This window comes from Pongo abelii, chromosome 3, assembly GCF_028885655.2.
Source record: "Pongo abelii isolate AG06213 chromosome 3, NHGRI_mPonAbe1-v2.0_pri, whole genome shotgun sequence".
Taxonomy (NCBI): domain Eukaryota; kingdom Metazoa; phylum Chordata; class Mammalia; order Primates; family Hominidae; genus Pongo; species Pongo abelii.
Genome location: NC_071988.2, coordinates 42,710,464 through 42,729,185, shown reverse-complemented (window position 1 = coordinate 42,729,185; position 18,722 = coordinate 42,710,464).

Genomic DNA, 18,722 nt, shown 5'->3' with positions numbered 1-18,722 from the left:
GTTCCTTACGATGTAGAATTGAGACTTCCATTTCCTACTTTGCTTCTAGCTGTGGGTTATTCCCAGCTTCTAGAAGCAAGTGCATTCCTTGCCTCATGGACCACCTCCTCCATCTTCAAAGTTAGTCATTTGAGTTGAGTCCCTACTGTCTCTTCTGTAGTTGCATCTGTCTGACTTGCTTTTCTGCTTTTCTCTTCCACTTTTAAAGACCCACCCAGATAATCCAAGATAATCTGCCTTTATAAAGTCTTTAACCTTAACTTCAACTGCAAAATCCCTTCTACCATGCAAGGTAACACAGTCACCAGTTACAGGAATTATGGGATGTGGGTATCTTTGGTTATCCATTATTTAGCCTTCTACAACCTCCTACGTTTATTATGAATATAAGTTGTATTTATTCCTTAAGGCACTCATACCATGGCATGGCAGACATGAATTGTTCAGCAACTGCCAGTTATCTACTGCAGTGGTTGCTGCTGTTACCATTACTATGATGTACCTTCAAACAGGCCATATATTGAAAAAAAAATAACTGTAATGAAATAAAAATAATTGAAACCTATAAAAAATAATCTAACTGTATATTTCAGGGCTAGATGAGCTTTAAACTAATCTATTTTGCAATAACCCACAAAGGCAGATATTTAACCAAAATGTTTTATCAGTGTTTAACCATAATATATGAACTGGTTTTCTCCCTGTTTTTCCTTCAGTCTGAAAGAGGAAACACTGTCATTGGCATTGATTAAGAATGGATATTTCTCAATAAGAATTCATAACTATTATTATTAGGCTATTAAAGTGGTCAAGAAACATAATAGTCAGCAAACATCATAAAATTATCCATGTGCTCCTTGGGTATGTTCCAATATTAGACTCTATATAAAGACAGGGAACAAGAATTTGACCTAAGGAGCAAGAATCTTAGTAATAAAGATCAGATAGTTTTTCCAAAAACCAAAAGCTATTCATAGAAAAACAGTAAATAAAAATATTTTCTTCTTAGTTTTGTGAAAAATACAGGATCACTCTCACAAAGTCATAATAAAAATTTTAATACTTAGATTAGCTTTTGTGGAAACTAGAATATAGTTATGACAATTTTTAGCCTTGTTTTACAGGAAAAAAAGGACTAAGAAGGTTAAGTGAAGTTTCTGAGATTAACTCTAAGTCAATGCTACCACAAGAAATGGGTGAAACAATAGATATTTCTACCTCTTATCAGTTGCCTAACTTGCACAATCTCATCCCCTTAGTGAGAAGGCCATTAGCCTCTGCCCAAACTTGCCCATATTTATAGATTGACTGAAAAGATGAGGTGGCAATTCAGTCAATAACCTTTGACACAAATTCAGACAAATCTTATGCTCCTCACAATGACAAATTACTCTAGAAAATTAACTGTCGAAAGTGCAGCAATATGATGAAGATTGATTATTTTACTCTTGCAAGTCTGCTTTGAGTTAGAGTAACAGCCTCATTTAAACACAGATGGCACTTATAGGAAAGGACAGATCAAGTCCTCATATCAGCTGAAAAGAAGATGAATTTTCATGGGATAACAAGGATGATGATTCTTTTTCCCAGAGAAGGAGCTTGTGTTTCGTGAGTACCTCTTTAAGATTATCTTTCACAGTCTCTGCAAAGAGGAAGATCATATTTTTAAACATTTTGCCACCACTTCTGAATAAGCCACATAAAGGTAATTTTAGCCACAGGCTTCAACTTTTGTAAAAAGGAGAGTTTGAGAAATTTTCCTTTAACTTTATATATTTTACTGATACCATAAAATTAATTTAAATATTTGAAATTGCATGCAGTATTTTCATAAAAGACATAGAAAGCTATATACTAGAGTTAAACTTTTTTCCCAAATGGTATATATAATAGCATATAAGCTAAAGTCTATGAGAAACTTGAGTGTTTCCTTGAAATTCGAGTGGGCATATGGAAAGGGATATTAATCATTTCAAACAAAAGATCAGTAAAACTGTCTTTTCAAAAATTTTCACAATCTATTATTTATTTTATTTCACATTAATACTTTATACTACCAAAAGCCTTATAATAAATTCTTTTATAGAGGAACTATTTGAGAATTTTACAGCATCCCCCTAAAAAGTAACTGTAAGCTCACTTAAGTATCACAAAAGCAGATCTGAAGTTACTTCTCTAAGGGAATGCTTCCCACTGTATGTTTGCCCCATCAGAGGCCTGCAAGCAAACAGAGAAAGAACAGGAAAAGGAGCAAATGGAACCATGTTACTGCAGAGGCAAAAAGTAAAAAAAAAAAAACAACCTTGTATCATGGAGGGTTGCTTGGAAGAGGATCTTGAGCTGGGAGAAAAGCCGGGGGGTGATGAACTACAGACAAATGACATCAGAAGGATACTGCAGAACTGGATGTGGTGGAGAAGAGCTTTTAAGAGAAATAAGCAATTCGTAAGCAGCAAACTCTTAAGATAAGCAAACAGGGCATTATTGCCGCCCTGTGCAGGCTAACTACTAACCAAAGGAGTCGGATCTTATCAATCGCAGTCTTCCAACAAGAGAAGAAAATACAGCAGCAATCATCAGAATGCATGGGTTTGTGTAGTTAAAATACCTGGACACAATACCTCCTCTGGGAGATTTCTGACTGGGTTGTTTTGGCAGAATGTGGTATTAGCAGAATGTGGTATTAGCAGAATGTGGTATTACCATATGGATGGTATGATGTACAGCTATTAAAAAACGAATATAAGGCTGGGTGCAGTGGCTCATGCTTGTAATTCCAGCACTTTGGGAGGCCGAGGCAGCAGATCACCAGGTCGGGAGATTGAGACCATCCTGGCTAACACAGTGAACTCCCCCGTCTCTACTAAAAAATATATTTTAAAAAATTAGCTGGGTATGGTGACTTGTACCTCTAGTCCCAGCTACTAGAGAGGCTGAGGCAGGAGTATCGCTTGAACCTGGGAGGCGGAGGTTGCAGTGAACTGAGATCACGCCACTGCACTCCAGCCTGGGAGACAGAGTGAGACTGTGTCAAAAAAACAAAAACAAAAACCAAACAAAAATAAAAACAACAACAACAAAAATGAACATACTGTGATGATTACTAACCATACTGGAAGAAATTATCAAAAATCTAGCAATTTTCACCTTTTTATTTGATTATCCTTTATTATCAAATCAAATGTGATGATAAAAGATAGTGCAATATGGTAAAGAAAGAGAGAGAGACGGAAAAAAGGAAGGAAGGAGAGAGAGAAAAAAAAGAAAAAAAGGAGAAAGAGAGAAAGAAAAAGAGGAAAAAGAGAAAGAAAAAGAAAAAGGAAAGAAGAAAGGAAGGGAGGGAGGGAGGAAGGAAGGAAGGGAGGGAGAGAGGGAAGGAAGGAAGAAGAGAAAGAGAGAAAAAAGAAAAAAGAAAGAGGAGAGAGAGAAAGAAAAAGGAAAAAGAGAAAGAAAAAAGAAAAAGGAAAGAAGGAAGGAAGGGAGGGAAGAAGGGAAGGAAGGAAAGAATGAAGGCGTGGAGGGAAGGAGGGAGGGAGGGAGAGAGGGAGGAAGGAAGGAAAGGAAGGAGGGAGGGAGGGAAGGAAGGAAGGAAAGAATGAAGGCGTGGAGGGAAGGAGGGAGGGAGGGAGAGAGGGAGGAAGGAAGGAAAGGAAGGAGGGAGGGAGGGAGGGAAGGAAGGAAAGAATGAAGGCGTGGAGGGAAGGAGGGAGGGAGGGAGAGAGGGAGGAAGGAAGGAAAGGAAGGAGGGAGGGAGGGAGGGAAGGAAGGAAGGAAAGAATGAAGGCGTGGAGGGAAGGAGGGAGGGAGGGAGAGAGGGAGGAAGGAAGGAAAGGAAGGAGGGAGGGAGGGAGGGAAGGAAGGAAGGAAGGAAAGAAAAAAAATCACTTGGTTAGTTTTACAAACCAGAGAATCTCAAGCTTATTGCCTGGAGATTCTGATTCAGTAAGTCCAAATCAGGGTTCCAGTATTTTCTACAGAGGCTGTGATTGACTCTTATCACTTGGCATGTCTGCTAAACACTGGTGTAGTTATGTCTGAGAGTCAGACAGATGCAGTTCTTGCAAATAGCAGTTTCATTATCTGGAAAAAAAAAAAAGCCTTTGGTTTGTTCCTCAATTCTCTGATTTGAAGAATGGAACTAAACATAGTACTTGTCTTAAATTAGGTAATTTATGCAGAATATTTGGCCCATTACTGGAATAAACATAATACAATATTGTCATGCTGATCATGTTATTGATGATAGAACACTACTACCTCTCCGAGTTTCTCTATAGGAATGTCCTATTCGCCACTTCCAAGACCCAATGAGAGAACCAAGTTTCAGCAAAGCCACCTTAGCAGATACTGCCCCAAACATCTGCTCCCTGCAGGCACTTGGTCTCTGTTACAGAGTTACAGAGTTGCAGCCAAAAGTAAAATGGGCCTTTGGGCCTGAGAACGACCACATACCAAGAGCTGCATTGATGTTAGAAGAGAGAGAGCACACGGAGATTCAGCTATAAGAGATTACAATACAAGAAGGACTTATTATTATATTAGGGCTCCAGCCTGAAGTCAGACACTTACCTGTTGTATCTTCTCCTACCTTTCACCACTGACTCACCTTTGTCTGTTAAAATCCCATTTTATTGAGGGATTGTAATGCTGTTCTTTATCCATTGTAATTTATTCTCCCACAGTGAATCTTTTTAGAAGACATTTAGCTATATAGCACATCAATACCAGTAAGTTCAATGCTAAGGACCAAAAATTCCAATATTTACAACTGGCAAATTTACATGTCATTGGAACTATAACAAATTATTTGCCTTACAAAATAATTCGTCCAAGGAGCCCTTTGAGTAACACGTGCCTCATGGCTTTTAAAAAGTATTTTGCTTTACAAAAAAATTACAGTTACTTTGATTTTTCTTTTTTCACACAGATATTGTGTGAATTAAAACCCAGAAGGCTATCAAGGCCCAGACCTCATCATGACCAACTTAGCTGGTGGCACATATTATTTTTTAAAATAAGATTCCTGTTACCATTGTCAACTGCAGGTTGAAGCCAAGTTTGTACTACAGGTTGTCTGGAGACAAATGTAGGCAATGATGAAATCTGTCAAAAGACAAAATTACAACACACTTACTTTAAAAATCTTAATTGGCTTCTGTTTGTGATTTTAGATTCAGATTGTACCTCATTCTATAAAGTAGAATGAGTGTTCTGATGTGCTGAGAAGAAGTTAGCTTTACAAAAAGTGCTGAAACAGAAACAGGAAACAAAGAGCAGACTGATCATTCCAAAGTTACTTTCGTGTAAAGACTAAAGTGGAGGGAACTTTCCTATCATGCCAACTCAAACTAGCACATTTGGGGATTTGACTGTTATCTCTTTCTCCTGACTTCTTGGAAAGTCAGATAAACAACTTAGTTTCAGCTTGGTGGCATGGAGCTTTAGTATGAGATACTACATTTTGGTTTGGTCTGTCAGGCCTGGTGCAGCTCACACTAAACCAACGGTCTTCTATAAATTGTATTTAACAACTCAGAAGATTATAAATGTTAAACAAGATGTGGAAATTAAATGAGCATATTAAATAAGATAATGTATATAAAATAGATGTACACAGACCTTAACACATAGTGAAAATGCAGCAGTTTCTCAATAAATGTTTGTTAGGCAAACATTAGGAATTTTGTAAAAGAAAAAATAAAAATGTTCAATTAAAGTGGTAGATTGAGAATATATATTTATCTGTACTTTCTCCCAAAACCTCACTCATATAAAAATAAATAGAAAGTGACTTTAAAAAAGGTGGCACAAAATGCTCAAAGCAATGAGAATGGGATAAAGGTCACCCTGATATCTTAGATGGAAAACAAGTCAGTGTTTGAGAACTGATTTAACAGATCAAAGAAGGCCAATCCTTAGCTGGCAGGGGTAAATCCAAGAAACATTCAGATTTGATCACAAAACCACAGAAGACATTTATACATCTGAATAAGGAAGTGAAGTCTGGGCTGAAAATACAAGGATTGGTTAAAAAAAGTTAAAGTTACTATTAGATCTTACAGTGTTTTTATAACATGGTGGCAAATTTTTTGTGAGTCCTCCCATCAAGAAATGAGATCTGTGTGCCCTCTACTTGAATTTGGGCAGGTTTGTGGCTGCTTCCACAAAGAAATTTTAGCAGGAGTGATGTCATGTGACTTCTGATACTGGATTGTGAAAGACCACACAGCTGTTGCCTTACATTCCAGAACACTTGCTTTTGGAGCCATGTAAGGTGTTCAACAACCCTGATACCACCATGATAGGGAGACCACAGGTAAGCATCCTCACTGACAGTTTCAGCTGAGTCATTCTTCGGAGATCCCAGTCACGGCCATAACTGAAGAAAGCATTTAGGAATTGGATTGTCCAGCTGTTCTGTCCCCTTGTCATTCAAGTCACCTCTGGTCATTATGCCACCTGCACTGAAGCCACAAACATTACAGAAAGAAGAAAGCCTTTCATGTTTCACTCATTCTCGATTCTTCACACACAAAATTTGTGAGCATAATAGTTTTTGCTTTTTATTGCTAAATTTGGGAGAAAAAATAGAGTTGTTATGCAGCAATATATAACTAAAATGGAGGTCCACATAAGGCAAAAACCTCACAGAACTCTTCTCTGTGCTGGGCAGCTGCCCTTTTCCAAACCCCAGCAGTTTACTAAAGGGTAAAACAGGGTCTGGATAGCAGAGGGAGATGACAGGCACATCTGAGAGCAGAAGTATAGCATTAAAAACCCGGTGTGCATGAAAATGTATCTACTAAATCTTAATGCTGCCAATTTTCTCACCTCACTGGGCACACACAAAGCTGGCAGGTGACGTGCAGCTTCCAGGCTTTATCTTGGAAGAAAAAGGCAAAGCAAACAAACAGGGAAGAAAAAATTATCAAAACAGTAAATACCTAGGGATATAAAAACTTAGAAAACAAATGAAAGCCTCATTATCATATGCAGAGAGAAAAGATGACATATTCACAAAATAGGAGAGATGCTAAAAATAACATTATAAAATCTTTTAAGTCTTAGAAATAACACAGCAGAAATAAAAACATTAATAGAAGGGCTTGAAAATAAAGTGTAAAAATTATCTAAGAAGAATAGGCAAAAGAATATAAGTGGAAAGTTAGATTAAGACAATTTAAAAATGTTCTCAGTGGTCCAAAATTTTAAAATTATAAATTTCCAAAGAAATGAGAAAATCAAAACAGAATCAACCCAAGAAACTACTCAAACTGAGTGCATGTTATAAAAGATCCCAAAGCATGTCTAGCCCAATAGACACAGACAGAACCATCAATAAGTTCCAACATTGTGAAAATTAAGAGCACCAGAAACAAATAAAAAATCTGAAGAAATTTCAGAGACAGAGAGAGAGAGAGAGAGAGGAGAGAGAGAGTAAGATAAAGTGAAAATTGGTCTATATAAGGGATTCAGAGTTCAAAATAACAGTTAACTTCTCAGTGGAAATATTGTATATTAGCTATTTATTGCTGCATAACAAATTATACCCAAAGTTAGCAGCTTAAAAAAAAAACCCACATTTATCATTTCACAATTCCTATGGGTCAGGAAGTGGGAGTGACTTGGCTGGATGCTTCTGACTCATTATGATTGGGGCTGTAGTCATCTCAAGGGTCAAATGGAGGAGGGTCTGCTCCCAAGCACACCCATGTGCTTGTTATATGGTCTCAAGTCCTGGCTGGCTGTTGACTGCAGGCATTAGTTCCTTGCCAAAAGTGCCTCTCCATAGAGCAGCTCAAAGCACGGCAGCTGGCTTCCTTCTAAGAAAGACAGAGAGAAAGAATGCCCCAAACAGAAGCCATGGACTTTCAGTCTAGTGTCAGAGGTGGCATCCCACCACTTTTGCCATGTTCTATTCATTAAAACTGAATAACTAAATCGAGTTCACACACATGAGGAGAGGACTACAAAGGTGAATACCAGGAGGTGAGGATCACTTGGGACCATTTTAGAGGCTGCCTGAGAATACAATTGAACAATACTTTAGAATTCAGAAGGAATAAATTTGTCCAAGCCAGCATTCTGTACCCAAACTAGTTACTATAGAACAACTGGATTTTCTATTTGCAAGGTCTCAAATTTTATCTTCTACACAATTTTCCTGTGTCATAGATGCTGTGTGCACCACCCACATCCTACACATTCCCCAGCTTCTGGAAATATTATTTGCTGACTGCTAACAGTTATGTCCTTCGTTGGGATTACTCTTGACTGAAGGAGGCATGTCCCCACCCCCAGGACAGCCTTCATCCAGGGACTGATCAAGGAGAAAGGATACAAATACTAAGCCATCTATCTATCCTCAATGTACAATAACTCTGAAGGGCCATTTCAGCTCTAGAGCTTCCTTTAGATTCAGCTGAGACCTATGTTCTGTGCTGTACTTTAATTTCTCTTTCTATCCACCACCCATGTCTTCACAAGTGTTCCTTAGAGCATTCCTGAATAATCTTTCTGCATATAAATGTTCTTCTTGAGACAATTTCTGAGGAACTCAACTAAAAACAACTGTTAACAGAAATGATTGAGGAAGCAGAGTCTAAAAATGAGAGTTTAGAGCTAGATCATCACCAGCTGGCTGGCAACAAGAGCTTTATCATGAACATGGGTGGTAATTGGACTGATGAGAGCAACTGGCATATTATAGCTGTGAAATTTTTAAAGCATTCATTGATTGTAAAGTGAGTTGGGAAATCAATGAAAGAAAATGTACCAGCAAGTGCACTATCTCAGGCATTTGATAGGTTCTGGAGGAGTACTTGTTATGAAGAAAATGCAATAGGATGGCATTTGCTCATGCTATTATTGCACTGAAGAAAGACAATGAAGGCTGGGTGTGGTGGCTCACACCCACAATCCCAGCTCTTTGGGAGGCCAAGGCAGGTGGATTACCTGAGGCCAGGAGTTCGAGACCAGCCAGGCCAACATGGTGAAACCCTATCTCTACTAAAAATACAAAAATTAGCCAGGTGTAGTGGCACCCACCTGTAATCCCAGCTACTCAATAGGCTGAGGCAGGAGAATTGCTTGAACCTGGGAGGTGGAGGTTGCAGTGAGCCAAGACACCCTACTGCACTCCAGCCTGGGTGACAGAGTGAGACTCTCTCTCTCAAAAAAAAAAAGAAAAAAGAAAAGATAATGAGGTTCTCATCTGCTGATATCAGTGGCAAAAAATGGTCAGAATCAGATTTAAGACTTATTAGCAAAGCAGAGCTCCAAAGACAGTCATCACATCAACTCTGGCAATTGTGCTATGTAAAAATTAGGGCCCAAGTTGAGAAAGAGTGAAATTTTAAAACTTTGGGTAAAGATAGGTTGCATAAAACAGTCAAGAATCTTGAGAATTCACATTCCCCTGAAACGAAACTTCTAGGCTTTCAAAAGTGACTCACTCCTCCCCATTAGTAGTCATCCATCTCCCATTATTTTTTAAGACGATGCAGAGGCCCCTGCTTTGTAAAAACACACATATCCCTTTCAAAATCTGCCTCCACTTCTCCTAGCTACCAGAAAAAAATTAGGGCAAATCCACAGTGCAATTCATGCACAATATAATCCAGAAAGATGCTGGCCCATTAACCGAGGAAAAGTACTAGACCAAAGGATCTCTAGAATATAACAAACACATGTCAGCAAATCCCACAATAATATATATGGTTGAGGAATCAGAGAGGGCTGGATCAAGGTGGATTATGTATAAAGATGAATATAAAGAACTTATTGATATAGGGACACTCTTGCCCTTTATTAAAATGTGATACAAGTGAAGGAAGACCAAACTCAGTTAGTAAATGGGTCAGTTAGTATATGAGTACAATAACTAATCTTAATTTAATTAAAAACTAATATATTGCAGATATAGGACAGAGCCACTCAGAATGGCCCTAAAAACTGTAATGTTGGCAATCATTTCAGCAAAAAAGCTTTTGGCCCTGCACCTGTTATTCTACATTGTTTGGAAAAAGAAATTTTCCAAGGCAAAAACATGCATACATTCACGGTACAAAATGACTTGATTTCTTGGTCAGAGTTTGGAAAGAGAAAAAATAGCAAATAAGAAACAAAGAGTTCTAGAAGAGGCATGTGAATGGACCTATCGGAGTGGTCATGAAGCGCAAAAATCTTTGTATCATATGTCAATACTCCTCAGAGAATATCTACCATGGAAACGGCACTAAACAACCAAGTAGATACAATGGTTTAGCTAATTGACTACGTGATTCAGGTAGTCTCTGTCATTGAACATCCCCATCTTGTAAAAATAGTGGCAAAGATGGGGACTATTCATTGGCCCAGTAACATGAGGTTCCACCCACCAAGGCTAATCTGCCTAAACGAAGACCAATTCTGAGTACCCATATAGTGATGTCTCTTGAACCATTCAATTGGTTGGCAAGTTAATTTCACAAGACTCTTCACTCTAAAAGGACAGCTATTCATCTTGAATGAAATAAACACATACTCTACATATGCATTTTGTTTTCTTTCTTATAGAATATCAGCCATTCCCTCAGGGATGATGAACTAGGATACTCATGATATGACTGATGCATGTGTTCTACAAAATGAAAAATTAAATCAAGAAAAAGGAGCTCATAGGATTCAGTGACCACAGGTTCCAACAAAAGAGAAAAATGAAGAAAATCCCTGGGTCATTTTTGATTAAGAAAAATTAAAAATGACCATTGTGCAGCCATCCTAAAGAGTTATAAATCCAAAATGATGTAAAACTCAAGCCTCAGAAGAGAAATATGTCTTCAGGAAAATTAAAATGACATGAAGACTATGTATAACATGGCCAATGTTTTTGATAAAATGTTATGAACAAAAACAGGTTACAAAGTAGTGTGCATGTGTGTGTGCATGTGTGCATGCATGTGTGCATGTGTGTGTGCATGTGTGCATGCATGTGTGCATGTGTGTATTATTCTAAACTATAAAAATTTATGGAAACTTATTTATTAGAAAAATGTTGGCAAGAAATATATTAAAACAAATAATTCTCCACATAACTTTTTCTAATGATTTTGTGAATTTATGCCTTACCTTATTCTTAAGTAGATTTGGTGAGTTCAGCTCACTATAACATTTTTATATATTATTTCTAATTTTTACTCTAATTCAGCCATGTGGAAATTAATTTTATTCTTGCCTGTTTTCAAGTATAACCAATGTCTCTGAGGGGTTAAATAACTTGTTGAAATTCACCCAAGGGCCTAAGTCATACTCAAAACCAGAAAAGTAGTTTTGTTCAGTGATTAGAAGTGATTTCTACTTACATTTTTCAAATTTTCAAAAATATGGTTATGTTGATTTTATAGTGAAAATAAGTTTGTAAAATAAGGAAAAATGGACTCATGAGATATTCAATACATATTCATGAATTTTCAAGTGGATAAATCACAGAACAATTGTCATTCAAGTTCCCCTGGTTCTATTTTTAAAATACATGGTTAAATTTTATGCTAGGAAATTGTGTTGTTAGCCTAAATCATCCATACAATTTCAAGCAAATATGTCATTTTCACTCCTTAATCTATTAACTATGAATTGTTGTGTTTAGCAACTTAGCTATCTACACTTTAAAGCTGTCTGAAAAAAACTTGCATAAATAGTGTAGTTTTTAAGTAATACATAGAGTTTTCTGTAATAGTAGAACAAAAAGCTTTTCAAGTAAAAGAGGAAAATATTGTCATAATAAAGAATGTCACATCTCTCAGTTTCATTGGTAAGTTTTGGGTCTTCCCTTCTTACTTTTAATAATGTGCTCTATGGACACTTTAGACATACATAAGAAATTAAAATGGCTTTATAATTTCTGTGTAAGTAACTTCATTCATTAAAAAAAAATACTGAATGTATTCACTGAGAGATGAAACAATACAAGAGCTGGGATGAAATAGAGAACATCCTGAGGCAGAAGCCAATGCCATAACCCTGTCATTCCTTCCTCTTCAAAACTATAAATGCATCTTATGGGGAAAGAAAGGTAAAACTTTTTAAAGACTATGCATCATAATTGGGTTTACTTACTATATTAAGACTCCAAAATGTTCTTATAGCCAGGTATTGAACCTTAATAAAGTAACTTTTTTTCATTTTAGCCACTCAAAATAACAAAAGGTAAGTACTCGACAGTCTAAATCAGATTCATTTCTGTTATTTAAGTGACTGGAGATTATTAATTTAGTAAATGGAACGAGTATCTCTTGCATAATGTCATGTACAAAAACACATGTTGGGGTTTAAGTGGTCCTCATAACTATTACTCTTCCCCCTAAATGAAGGTCGGAACTAACAGAGAGATAGGCATAAGAGTTACGCATATGGAGATCAAGATATCACATTCATTACCAATAAAGCCAGTGTTGAAAAATATGAGTTAGAATGAGTGCTAATGTAGCTAGCTAGTGTTTTTTCCCATAATTACAGGAGCAAGTAAGGGAACAAAGAGAAACCAAATGTGTTACTCAAATGGAAGATCGAGTCGCATGGAAACATAAGAAAGGCAAGATGGTCCCTTCCAAACACTTTGCCCTGAGCACTTACACATGATCAAAAACCTACAAGACATAACCACCTCATGAGATATAGTTAGTGATATGAGTGAGGAAAATTATAGCTCATTAATTGACTAATATGTTTGTGTCCTACCTACATTGAAAAGTTTTGGTGACATAAATCTTCAAATTTTAAGCATATTTTAGAAATAATGACTAAAAGCAAATGAAAAGTGAAGGATAACTGGATAACTAATGATTTGGAGGAACGAGAGGTCACTGCTTGCTGGACGCTTGGGGCCAGTGCTCCCAAAGAACACTTGTTCCCCAAGTTAGATTTAGAAAAATCAGTGGAATGCAAAGAGTGAGAAAAGAAGTGAAGAAGATTTTTCAGGTAGAAAAAATAGGTACAGGTAAAACCACAAGGGTATATTAATAAAAATTATATTTTGAGAAAATGGGTAGGCCTTCTAAGTCAGAGGAAAGGGGTCACATTGTGATGAAAATGGAATATGCAGAATAAAAGTCTGGAACTGGACCATTGAAGAACTTAATGGTTTTAAGAGGTGTGCTTTGTATATACAGAAGAAAGCTAGTGAAAGTTTTTGAGCAAAGTTATAACATAAAAATAGTATTTTAGGGGATAAAATAAACTAGGAACAAATGACCAAATGAATCAGAAGAAAATCAAGTTTGGAGAGGAGAGAGAGAAAAGAACAAATGCTTCTTTTAGCTCTATTCACTCTTATTATTTTCCCAGTCTTAGACATCTAAATCTACTGTGATAGATTAAAGGCATGTGTGTGTATTCTGCAGTTAAATTATTTTCAGTTCTAAAAATTTATATCAGAAGCTGTTTTTCTTTCATCATTTAAGTTTGTTTTAGTTGATATATTTATTTTCAACATTTTAAAATTGAATTCTGAAAATAGTAGGGAAAGGCCAAAAAGATGCCGACACAAAAGCCTCTTCTTTGATTATTTTCCCTTTTCCTTTTATCTCATATTTTATTCTACTTAAAAAATAGTCTCTTAAAAGACATTTATTGGAAAGTATCTGGCTGCATGTGTGTGCATTGGCCTTGTTCTCTATCACAGTGAGATGGCATCATGAGGAAGTGGATGGTGGATGGTGCCGAATTGAAGATAAAAGAGGCAGACATTTCCCCAGGACAGTACAGGTAAGAAAAATGGAAGGATTGGTAGGCAGAGCTGGACTCTCATCCCATAAATGGAACCAAGAAATGAAGCAGTAGAAACACTAACATGTAAAGCACAGCATGAGAAGATGCACCTCAAACAGAATTGTCCTGAGGAAAGTGTTCTGCAGTGACAAGAAGGCAAGAAGGAAGGGAATGGCATTGCTCAGGGCCACTAAGCAATAATATCAGGAAGTGATATTATCATCATAAACAGCAATAAAAATTTACTGAAAGATTACTACATTTAAGGCTCTGAGCTAAACACTTTAGAATGCATTATCTCTTTTAATTCTCAAAACAATTTTATAAGCTCAATTCAACTGTTATAATGTACTTTATAGCTGAGAAAAAATTGATGCTCAAAAGGGTTATATCATGCACAAAAGTCAAGCTACTCATAAACACAGCAAATATTTGAACCATGACAGTTCTTCCAGAATTTAAGCCACTATCATTATACTTCTTTAGAGACCACAATTCTTAAAATGAGAAAGAAGAAAATACGAAGTTTTCAGAGATTATGTTATCATGAATTAGGTGGTAGAAATTAGTGAAACTTTGACTTGATGTTTGTTGCTTCTTTAAGGTAGCCCTATCGTATTCCTAACCTTACTAGCTGATGGCCTGAGAAATATCCCTTATATTGAAATTATTTAATCATTCACCTTGTTCTATAGAGTAGGAAACATGCTCTTTCAGAAAAAAAATACTGCTATTCAAAAAATGTGAAATAAAAATACAAATAATAGGAAATTAAAATGTATTTTTAATTATTTTTTATTGTGTGTATTCCACAATCAAGTTCTCTGTGGTTTTCTAACCTTTATGAAGAATATCAGTATTATCAGATCTCATAGTTTTTCTTGACACATCTGAATACCAGATTTGTAATGCAGTTGATTAGTTTTGACACAGATGAAATAGATAAAATCAATTTTCTTATTCTTTGATTCATTTCACATTTCCTAAATACCTACTCAGTGCCTAGCAGAATGGAATATAGAGTGGAATTTGTAGCAGAGTGGGAGAACAAACACAAATTTTAAAAGTGCTCACACAGTAGTATTTATACACGAAATGGAGGGATATAATCATAAAATTGTCATTGAAAGTGCAAGAATAGAGATTTTCCAAGAGTGTTAAGGAAGAATTAAGGAGAAACTCCTAACCCAGCCTCAAATGGTGAAGAACAGATTTTGGGTGGCTGAGTTGAGCACTATGAAACATTAGGTTGTAACCAGATAAAGAGGGTACACTCTCTAAATGGGTATTTCTTCAGTCTCAGTCACATTATCAGCAACATCCTGCCTCCCCCTGCTTGCTGGTCTATACTGCAAATACTCTCCCCAGTAATGTCATACATTTCTAGAACTTTAATCATTGCCTTTATTGTAATTTCCTAAACCTATATTTCCATCCAAGATCCTCTCCTTTGCTCTAGATCTACATATTCAGCTGTCTTCTACAACTTCCATTCAGATAGGCCACATATACTTCTATTGCAATGTGTTTTACCTTTTCAATGTATACATGTTACTCAAATGTGCTCTTTCTCTTTTATTCTTTATTACAAAGAATGGCCCATCAAACACCAAGTGACTCAAGCCAGGGATGGATGAGTCACTCAAGATTCCTTACTCCCTCATCCAATTAATCATCATCTTTTCCTCATGTATCTTAAAAGTTTGCCTTTGTGTTGTGATCACTCCACAGAGGCAAGATGGAACCTTACCCCAAATTTGGTTCGCATGTCAAGACTGATGACAACACACACATACCAAGAGGATATGAAACATTTTATTATTTAAATAATATGGCTTTCTGGGGATATAAGGGCAGGAATCCCAAGCTGGTTTAAAAATAACTTGAGAGAACAGCAAAGGATGCTGCTTGGGATTTTCTTTATTGTGGTTAGCGTCTGGGATCAGGATGGTGGTTGCAGTGTATGCACAAGGGCTCGTGTGATTTGAATTACCTACCAGAGACAAAGGAGAAAGCACTAGACTTTCTTATCACTTTCCCAAATGTTGGACACAAGGGAAAGGTAAGCATAAAAGCTGTCAGACATCAAACTTTTGATGGCATTATGACATGCCAGCATCATCTCTCATTTGCTCTATTTTCATAGCCTTCCAGTGTCTCACTTTCTCTTATCCATGTGATCTGCCAGTTCAACTTCCACCCTCAGGCTCATACACTTGCAAACCGATGGTGATGCCATAACTCTGTGAAAGATTCTTCAGTGGCTGTGCGTCAATCAGCAGTAATTCCCAAATGTTCTCATTGACAATTTGGAGACTGAATCCTGGGGGTGGGGATTACTCAGAATGGTTCACCATAAAACCTAAATATTTTTAAAATCTATCATTTATCATAAATATCATGTAGATTTAGTCTTCTACAACAGATAGTGTTAGGAGTTTTAACATAAAAAAAAACTTCCACGTGTCAATTTTAAAATATACTAAAATATTATAGTTCCCTTATGTTTTCTAGGAGGAGTTACACATTGATCCAGTAGCTTTTAGTCTTAACCAGGCATACCCTCAGGACACATATATTTAACTTTGAGAGTCATAACCTTACACAACAAAATGCAGACTTCTGTTTAATGTAGCAGGCCTTTCACTATTTTAACCCATATCTACTCTCAGATCCTATCACCATGGCCCACCCTTCCAAACCACACGCCACTGTTGTAACACACTCTCCCTGCTGGTGTAACAATTGTGACCCACACGTTTCACCCCTCTATGCCTTCACGTGGTTCCCACTGTATGGAGTGTCCTGTGTCCACCCTTCAGTAGATACATCTCCTCCTGCCCTTATATACCCAGAAAGCCCTATTATTTAAGTCATAAAACTTTTCATACCCTCTTGATTTGTGTGTGGTGTCATCGGTCTTGACATCTAAACCAAATTTTGGGTAGGAGTCCATCCTGCTTCTGCTGGGTGATTACAACACAACGTAAGGTACAACATAAGGTAAACATTTAGTATATAGAAGGAAAAGAAGATGATTAATTGGATGAGGAAATAAGGCAGAGGGTGGAATCATGAATGATTCATCTATTTCTGGCTTGAGTCACTTGCTGTATGATGGGCCATTCTGGGCAGTAAGGAATAGAAGAGGAAGAGCACATTTGAGTAGCATGTACACACTGAAAATTTTAAACAAATTGCAATAAAAGTACCTGTGGGATATCCAAATGGAAGTTGTAGAAGACAACTGAATGTCTAGATCTAGAGCACAGGAGAGAATCTTGGGTGGAGCAACAGATTTAGGAAATTACATTATAGACAGTAATTAAAGTCCTGGAAATGTATGGCACTAGGGAGAGTATTTGCAGTACAGTGACCACTGAGCTGAGGTATACTCAATCCTTCATAGAAAGGATTTTAGTCCCTCTTTGAAGTGTTCCCCCTAGGTTTTCTCTGAACATTAAACATATTTAGATTGTATTAAGTACTATAGTCTGAATATTTATGTCCCTCCAAAATTTGCATGTTGAAATCCTAACCCCTAAGGTTGTGGAAGTAGAAGGTGGGGCCCTTGGGAGGTGATTCGCTTATGAGAGCTCCACCCTCATAAATGGAAAAGTGCCCTTATAAAAGTGGCCGCAGGGAAAGCCCTCACCCAATCCACCATGTGACTTTAGAGTGAGAAGGTTCCTGTCTATGAGGAATGGGTTCTCACCAGAGGCCGAATCTGCTAGCTTCTTGATCTTGGACTTTACAGGCTCCAGAAATGTGGGAAATATGTTACTGTTGGTTATAACCTACCAGTTTATGGTATTTTGTATGGCAGCCTTAATGAACTAAGATAGTATGGATCTTTCTGTGAGTGTGATTTTTGCCTGTCTATCTTCCTACAAGTTTTCATGGACAAGGATGGCATATATTCAACTTCATGAGCTGGCTCTGAGCCTGCTGTACAGTGGGTACTCTGTATGCTTTGTTGAGTGAAGGAAGAAATATTTTTGAAGTGACATTTATGATAGTAACTGTTGCAACCCTTTCTTTTAAATGCTGTAAAAGAAACCTCTCTAGTAATAATATGGTCAGAATTCTCAATTTTACCTCATATAAAACGTGACTTTAAAATAGTTAAAATTATAGGCTGTATTCATTTTAAGAGCATTATAAGAGATTCTTAAAGAGGAAAAAAATAACAGTAAAAAAAGGATCAAAAGAACAGCACGAAAAGGAAGTAAAATTTTAAAAAGAAGCCTAGAGAAAAAGAAAAGTGAGAGAGTACCCCCCCATCCTCCCCCACACCCCCACCCCCCCCCATATACACACATACACAAACTCTCTCTGTGAAAGCTCCCAAGTGAAAAGCAGATGTAGGGAAATTCACACAATATCTCAAGGCTGTCTAGAAATGGAAGAGGAAAGAGAATTTACACAAATCATAAGACAATGACTGTGGCAGAAGAGGAGCCAGAAAATTTAAATGTGAAGCAGGCCCATGAAATATAACTATATTTGCTGATAAGGGGACAGTGGGCTTCAGGTGGGCAGTAAGATAAGTTGAATGCATTATTATGTGTGTGTGTGTGATGTGAATAAGTAAAAGCTGAGCTTTTTACTACTGAGGATAAGTCATAAGTTGCTAAATTTTTATTAGAGTAGATTTGTGCAGTGTATTTCCCATCACTGGACCATTAACATTGTGAACTCAAGGACATTTTTCTTCTACAAGCCCCTTCATGCACAGAGTGATAATAAAAATAACAAAAAGAATGAAAAGAAAATAAGAATCAAAATAATAATATAACATTTTTGAATCATGGATGCTCCAGAAACTCAGTTGTATTAGGAAAATTCTATATATATTGTTAGTGTTTGTTTTGTTTTGTTTTGTTTTAATGTCACAGAGTGATTCCTATTTTGAGCACCACCGTACTCATTTGGGAGGAAACTGTTTTAGTCTTTTTAGATATTTCTTCCAGTCT